This window comes from Propithecus coquereli, unplaced genomic scaffold (assembly GCF_000956105.1).
Source record: "Propithecus coquereli isolate 6110/MARCELLA unplaced genomic scaffold, Pcoq_1.0 Scaffold461, whole genome shotgun sequence".
In the NCBI taxonomy this organism is placed as follows: Eukaryota; Metazoa; Chordata; class Mammalia; order Primates; family Indriidae; genus Propithecus; species Propithecus coquereli.
Window position 1 is genome coordinate 1,630,901 of NW_012150408.1, and position 7,781 is coordinate 1,638,681.

General features: G+C 46.2%; 1 protein-coding gene across 1 annotated transcript in view; it reads right to left on the bottom strand.

Annotated features, from left to right (window-relative positions):
* The window catches only part of HRH1 (histamine receptor H1), a 20,718-nt gene extending 14,889 nt beyond the window's left edge, over positions 1-5,829 (bottom strand). The window contains exon 1 of the mRNA XM_012655152.1: positions 5,767-5,829. The gene's annotated coding sequence lies outside the window, so the exon portion shown is untranslated. The remainder of the gene's footprint in view (positions 1-5,766) is intronic.
* Positions 5,830-7,781: the final 1,952 nt, after the last annotated feature.

Here is a 7,781-nt window from a genome sequence, read left to right on the forward strand (position 1 = left end):
GAAATAAATGCATTCTCAGGTGAACTTGTTCATCCGAGACTTGTATGATGAAACCAAAGACGTAAATACATGGAGAGCTACACAGGGTTCAGGGATCAGAAGGCTCCACATAGTGAATATGTCAATTCTTCCCAAATTGATGATCAGATTTAATGCAATTCCTATCAAAATCTCAGCAAAATGTCTTGTAGCTAGGGACAAGACTATTTTAAAATTTATATGGAAAGGCAAAGGAACTAGAATAACTAAAACAATTTTGGAAAAAAAATAAAATGGAAGAAATTGGCCTACCTCTTATCAAGACTATTCTACAGCTACAGTAACCAAGACACTGTGGGACTGGTGGGAGGACAGACACGTAAACCAGTGATATAGGACAGAGGGCCAAGAAGTAGACCCACACAAAGATTCCCAAGTGATATTTGACAAAGGCGCCACATTAATTTAATGAAAGACAGAAAGCCTTTCAACAAATGGTGCCAGAGCAATTGGACATCCATAGAGAAAACGTGAACCTCAGCCTAAACCTCATACTTTATTTTTTAAAAAACCCAAATGGTTCACAGACTTAAATGTAAAATGTAAAACTACAAAACTTGTAGAAAAACACATTAGAGAAAATCTTCAGGATCTGAAGCTAAGCAAAGGGTTCTTGGACTTGACACCAAAAGCACGATCCATAAAAAGAAAAAACTGTGAATTGGATCTCACCGAAATGAACAGTTTTGTTCTGCAAAAGACCTGTTAAAAGGATAAAAAGATGAGGAGTAAATATTTGCAAGCCCCATATCTGACAAAGGATCAGTATTTAGACTACATAAGGAACTCTCAGGCTGGTCGGGGTGGCTCACACCTGTAATCCCAGAATTCTGGGAGGCCGAGGTGGGAGGATCGCTTGAGGTCAGGAGTTCGAGACCAGCCTGAGCAAAAGTGAAACCCCATCTCTACAAAAAACAGAAAAATTAGCTGGGTGTGGTGGTGCACACCTGTAGTCAGAGCCACTCAGGAGGCTGAGGCAGGAGGATCACTTGAACCCAGGAGTTTGAGGTTGCTGTGAGCTATGATGACACCACTGCACTCTCACCCAGGCAAGAAAGTGAGATCCTGTCTCAAATAAAAGAACTAACTCCACAAAAAATAAACAATCCCATGAGAAAATGGGCAAAAGACACGAGGAAACATTTTCCCAAACAGGATATGCAGATCACACACACACAGACACACACACACACACACACACACACACACACACACACACGAGAAGATGTTCAATATCACTAGCCATCAGAGAAATGCAAATTAAACCACAATGATATATCACTACACACCTATTAGAGTGGCTAAAATAAAAACAGTGGCAACACTCAATGCTGATGGGGATGCAGAGAAACTATATCACTCATACATTCCTGGTGGGAATGTAAAATGGTACAGCCACTCTGGAAGGGCAGGGTAGTTTCTTAAAACACTAAACATGCAACTACCGTATGACTCAGCAGTTGCACTCTTGGGCATTTATCCCAAAGAAAGGAAAAATTATTTTCACACAAAAACCTGTACATGAATATTTATAGCAGCTTTATTCACAATAGCTCAAAGCTGAAAACAACCAGATACCCTTGGATGGGTGAATGGCTTATCAACTGTGGAATACTACTCAGCAGGAGAAAGGAATGAACTACTAATGTTCCCAACAACCTACCTGAATCTCCAGAGAACTGTGTTGAGTTAAAAAAGCCAATCCCAAAGGTTACTCACTCTATGATTTCATTTATAGAATATTCCTGAAATGACAAAATTATAGATATGGAGAACAGATTGTGACTGGCAGGCGTTAGAAGTAGGGGAGGTGAGAAGGAAAGTGGATGTAGCTATGAAAGGACAACATGGTGATGGAAACATTCTGTGTTCTGATTGTGTCGATGCCAATAACCTGGTTGTGACATTGTACTGCAGCTTTGCAAGATGCTACCACAGGAGGAAACCGAGTGAAGAGTACATGAGACTGCTCTGCATTGTTCCTTCTTTTGTTTTAGAGATGGGGTCTTGCAATGTTGCCCAGGCTGGTCTCAAACTCCTGGGCCTGAGGGATCCTCCCACCTACGCCTCCCAAGTAGCTGGGACTACAGGCGTGTGCTCTGTATTATTTCTTACAACTGAATATGCCTAAAAGGTTTAATGTGAGAAAACTCATACTGATGCCTGGACCCCACTCCCAGTTACTCTGGTTTAAAGGTCCTTAGCTGCTCCAACGTGCAGCCAAGATTAAAAACCACTAGTCTAGGCCGGGGCCTCTTAAACCTTCATATGCACATAGCTTTTCTGGGAATCTCATTAAAATGGCTCAGTAGGGCTGAGGTGCTGCCTCAGGTGAGACCCTGCATCTCTAACAAGCTTCCAGGTGATGCCCATGCTGCTGGCCCACGAACCTTGCTTTGAGTAGCAAGAGCCGCTACACAGTGGTTGCATCCAGGTAGTGTTCATGAGAATTATCAGGGCATCTGTGAAAAATACAGTACACTGGGATCCGGCTTTGAAGATTCTAATTAAGTACGTCTGAACTGAGGCCTATAGCTCTGCCTTTTTCATACTCCCCCCAGTAAATGCGGTGCCCAGCCAGGTTTCAGACCCAGCAGTGAGATGCTTCTTGCTCCTGGAACCCTCTGTGTACAAGCTCACTTTGGCACTCACGGCCAAGAACAGAATCCAAAATTCTTGTCTTCATGCCCAGTACTTTCACTGTCTTAGACCTGGGCTCTGGAACTTGGTTTCTCTCATCTGCCACTGGGCCTCCCTGTGGCAGATCAGCCTGCCCAGTGGGCTAGTGTCACCTACTAGAACTTGCCCTGGTGTCTCCTGCCCATGACTGGGCTTCTAGACGCCAGCCACCTACTCCTTTTCTTCATCCTTTTGGAGGATACCTTGGTCCAAGCTCAAGCTCTCTATCACCCGGGCTAAAGCCATAGCCCCTAACTGGCCGGCAGGCTTCTGACCTCACCTGCTCATGTCAACGTGCAAGTGACATCCATGTTGCTCTTGTTCAGTTACTTACTCACCCTGTTAGAATTTTTGTGGGATCTATGGGTTTCCTATACCATCATTTACTTTATATATATTTTTAAATGGATCCATTTTTTTTAAGTTTATTTCACTATCACATATGAAAAAACAGTCATCTGTTTTTTCTCATACAGGAGCTTTCCATAGGAATAAATAGGATGACAACAAAATAATGTGATAAAATTATAGCCAGATATTGCAAGGAAGGCTCTGCTTTGTTAAAAAGAAAGATTAGCAAGTGCAAGATGGGTGTCAAAGACCCAGCAGCACCAAACCGAGACTCTCCTGGAGGTAATCAGAAGTACTGACATATAATGGAAAACCAGCATCAGTCAGTATTAATTAATGTCACAGCTACGTACCATTTAGAGTCACTTCAGGTACCACGTAAAAGGTGGTAAATGTCATTTTAAATCTCTTCATACAATTGCTTTGCCCCCAAATTCCTTGAAAGAAAATTGTAAACTCCTTAGGCTGTTAGCATGACATTTCCTTCATGTTTTGAGCCACGACACCCCAGTAAAAATGAAGTTGCTGTCCCCAAACACCCCAGGTTCTTTCAGACTTTAGGGCTCTTCACATGTTATTCCCTTTCTCTGGAAAAGGGAAAGTGTCTTGAGGATTGGTGCTTTATATTTACTATGTCTCCTGGGCCTACTTCAGAAAATGCCTGGAACAAAGTAGGAGAGAAGGGTGAGAAGAAAGGGGAGATGGGAAGGTTGATAAAGAAGATGGGAAGAAGAAAAGAGGAAGGCAGAAAGGAAGGGAGGGAGGGAAGGAAGAAAAGAAGGAAGGATGGGAGAAAGGAAGGAATTGGTGAACTTCTACTTATCCTACAAAACCCATCTTAAAAGTTCCTTCCCCTTTGAAGCTTTCCTGTATTCTTTAGCCACACCTAAGCATTACTTCCTCTGGGTTCCCACAGTATTGTTTCCATATCTCTGTGAAGGCATTTAACACTCTGTATTCTACTGAACGAATTCAGGTATCCTTCACTTAGACTTTGATCCAACGAGGGCAGAGGCAATGTGATATTCACTTGTATTTCTAGCATCTCACCCAGTGGCTCTCAACCTTGGCTGCATGTTGGAATCCCACGGGGAGTTTTAAAAAATACTGATGCCTGCGTCTCATCTGCCTGGACACGATTCTGATTTAATTGGTCTGGAGTATGTCTGGGTATCAGGATTTTTAAAAACTCTCCAGATGGTTCCTTTGCAGCCAAGATTGTGAACCACCATCCTAATCCAAATCTGATTGGTAGGAGGAGCTCAATAAATGATGAATAAACGAATGGATCAATCCTGCTGTGAACAGACCACAGTTCTGACCTAACATGACCATTTTCAGGGTTTCATGCTATGCTAATTCATTAATATATTCAGGAACTATTAATTAAGCAACAATGTGGTCCCAGGTGTTATGCTAGGCTGAGCTGCTGGAGTTGGGAGTATGAATAAGACTCCGACCTCTCTCCCTCATTTCCAGCATGCCTGAGGGAAAGCTGGGGCCGTGTCATAGTTCACCCAGGAACTTTCTGTCCTGCTGGGTAGGTGGCCAGTTCTAACAGCAATCGTTTCCCTAGTGACTGACAGCAAACCTTACTTCTGGCTGCTTTCTCTGGAAAATGCTATCTCAGGACAGACTCTACTCATTCGCAGAGGGACGAAGTTCCTAGGGGGTGTGAGCAAGTCAAGAAACCAAAAAGTAAGTGATCTTGTCTAGATCTCTCCACGCACTGCAGAAGTGAAAGGTGAGTCTCTCCGGTGACAGACCAAAGTCCTGTGCTGCTCAAACAGGCTACTTTCTGGGTGTGTATTTACACAAAGAAAATCTAAGGCCCCAGCATGTGATCACGACCTTAATCGCCCCACAGGTAAAGGGAATTTCTTTCCTGGTGCTACTGTCTCATACTCAGACCTACTTCAAAACTCTGCACTACCAATTACTGAAGAGCAGAGATAATGACCATCTTGTGCCACCACTGCTCTGGTTCACACGTTGACAATATCTCCTCTCAACTGCTGTAACAGCTTCCTAACTGGTCTTCCTGCTCCTGGTCTCAGCCCCTTCCACACAGAAGCCAGATGATCTTTCCAGAACCACGGTCCAATTCCCCTACTCAAAACTCTTTCACAGCTTGCCACTGTCGTGGAGATATGTGGAAACCCCCCTCTGTGAAATACAGCATAACCCGAATAAAGCTGGGCTGTCTTGTGTCCAGTCTACTCGTGGTATTACATTCCAGAGAAATTCAAGTCCAACATCCAGGAAAAGAAAAGAGGCAAAAACATCCTAAAGAACTTCTTTGCCCATCACTTCACAGCGTTACCTACTGTATCCGCTGCTCACCATCAAATCTCCCTTTCTTTGCTCCCCCAAAACTTCAGCTTGCCTTGGTTCTCCCTTTATTCCCTCTTTCCTTCTCTCGCCCACTCTCCAATCTTTCTGATCTGTTGCAGGGCACCGGGCCATTTCTTTCCAGCTCTCCCAGTGTCGGCCTTCTTTATTCATTACTCCAATCAGCCCCACGAAAGCTCAGGAGACAAGCAGTGAAACAGAATCTACTCTGGAAACGGAGGGAGAGGGCCAGGCAGTGACTAGGTTTGTGTTAATACCTTTGACCCTTCCGCACAAGGGCTTTCGGTCCCAGCTTCCTGTGCAGGCTCATCTCCGACACTCCACTCTCCCCTTCTCACCCAGTACCTTTGCAAATGCTGCTCTCTCTGCCAGAGCCCGCTCCCCTCCTCTCAGCCTGACAAGTCAATCGATTCTTTACAACCCAGTTCTGATGCCACTTCCTTAAAGGCCTCCCTCAATCCCACCAGACAGGGTTAATTTGCTTCCTCCTCTAGGGTTTTTCTCAACTTTGTACAGACCTCAATTATAACCCTTGGCAAGCCAGCTGTAATTCCTTAATTACTGGTCAGACTGGACCGTGGTGTCAAATTTGGGTCTGAGTCATCTCTGTGTCCTCAGAGGCAACACCTGGGGAGGTGCTCCATGAACAGTGCCTGACTACTCCAGAGAAGCATGTGCCTGTCCTCGCCCCCCAGACCTGCCTGCGGGGGTACCTGGGAGCGCCTGCATGTGAGAGTTTAAGAGCTCTGCCCCACCCTCTCCTGGCCAGGCCTGCATGTCCCCTTCGTCTGGCCAGCCCTCCAGGGAGCTGTCTGTCCCTCCCTCTGACCCCAGCCAGGCCTGGTTCTCACACAGCCAACAACAGCAGGAGGCAGAAGCAGCCAAGCAATCAGGTAGGCGAAGGAAATGAAGGCATCCTGGTTTGAAAGGAAGAAGTAAAACTACCTACTTGTAGATGACATGGTCTTGTATATAGAAAATCCTAAGGAACCTACAAGGAAATTATTAGAACTAATACATGAGTTCCAGGGGCCCAAGTCCTCGGTTTGGCCTCGCAGGGCCCCGTGTCCCTGGCTCTGCCGCCCGGTTCCTAGGGCATTTCCCAGTGCTCCTTCCTCTGCGTGCTGTGAGCACCCTGCGCCACGCTGCCTGCCTCCCCTCTCTGCGCTGAGCAGAGCCTCTGTCTGGAATGCTTCTCTCCCGCCCGCGCCCCATCTCTGGAGTCCAGAAAGAAGAGGCACATGTATTGAGGCTAAGAGGTGGGCCTGCATTTTCTTATTCAACGCAACAATAACCCTCCGAAATAGGAACTATTATTATCAGCCACGTTTTTCAGACCAGGCTCTGGGAGCCCACCTCCCTTGTCCAAGCTCACACAGTCACATGGCCCACTGGGCTTGCCTGACTCCAGCATCCACGTTCGGAACCTAAAAGTTGGAAAGGTGAGAGAGGCCCAGTTCCAATGCCACCTCCTCTGGCTAGATGTAGCTCTTCTCTCCCTGACCCAGACTCCCAGGCTGATAAGTTATCAGTGCCTCCTTTTGGCATGTAGCGCTGACTCTATTGCGATCATTTATGTAGAGCTTTTCTCTCCTGTTTGGCTGGAAGATCCTTGGCAGCAGGAACTGTGTCTTAATTAGCTTTGTAGCCTCCCGTGCTAGCCGTGCTTGGCACACAGTAGGTACGCACACTGAAGGGCTTTGGCAAGAGTGAAACGAGACGGTGGAGGGACGATACACACACATGCACAGGAGAGATGGCGTCACTTATAGCTGGGGTGTCAGGACGATGTGGCTGGAATATATTGTGGGTAGGGGGAAGGCTGTCCCCCTTCCTTGCTAACAGTGCCCCTTGTGCCCCACCAAGGCTGCAGAGGAGCCATCCTGGGGAGCAGAGCTCACTCTTCACAGCACAGACTTGTGCACTCATCTTTGTTTACTGTGCATCTGGCCCGTTGCAGGTGCTTGGTAAATATCTGCTGGATGAATTGGCTACGTGACTTTGAACCCTTTATGTCAACTTCCCTGGGCCTCCTCTGTTCAACAAGTGGGTTGCTCTGCATCAGATTTTTCAAACATTTTCCCCCCTTTTCTTGGTACTGCAACTACTGGTTCCTGTAAACATTTATTAAAACAGGTAAAAGCAGCTTGCTGTGGTTGCAGTGGGGGGCGGGGCACCGGAGCCCCATCTGGCTTGGCTCCTCCCTTCCTCTTTAAAGGCCCCCGACTCCCCAGAGGCCCTGACAGCAGTTTGATAACAACCAACCTAGAGGAACTCTAAAAGTCCTCAGAAATTCAGAGAGCTCTGTAAGGAACATGTGCATTTTAAAAGAGTGCTCTGAAAAGGAACATCCTTTCTGA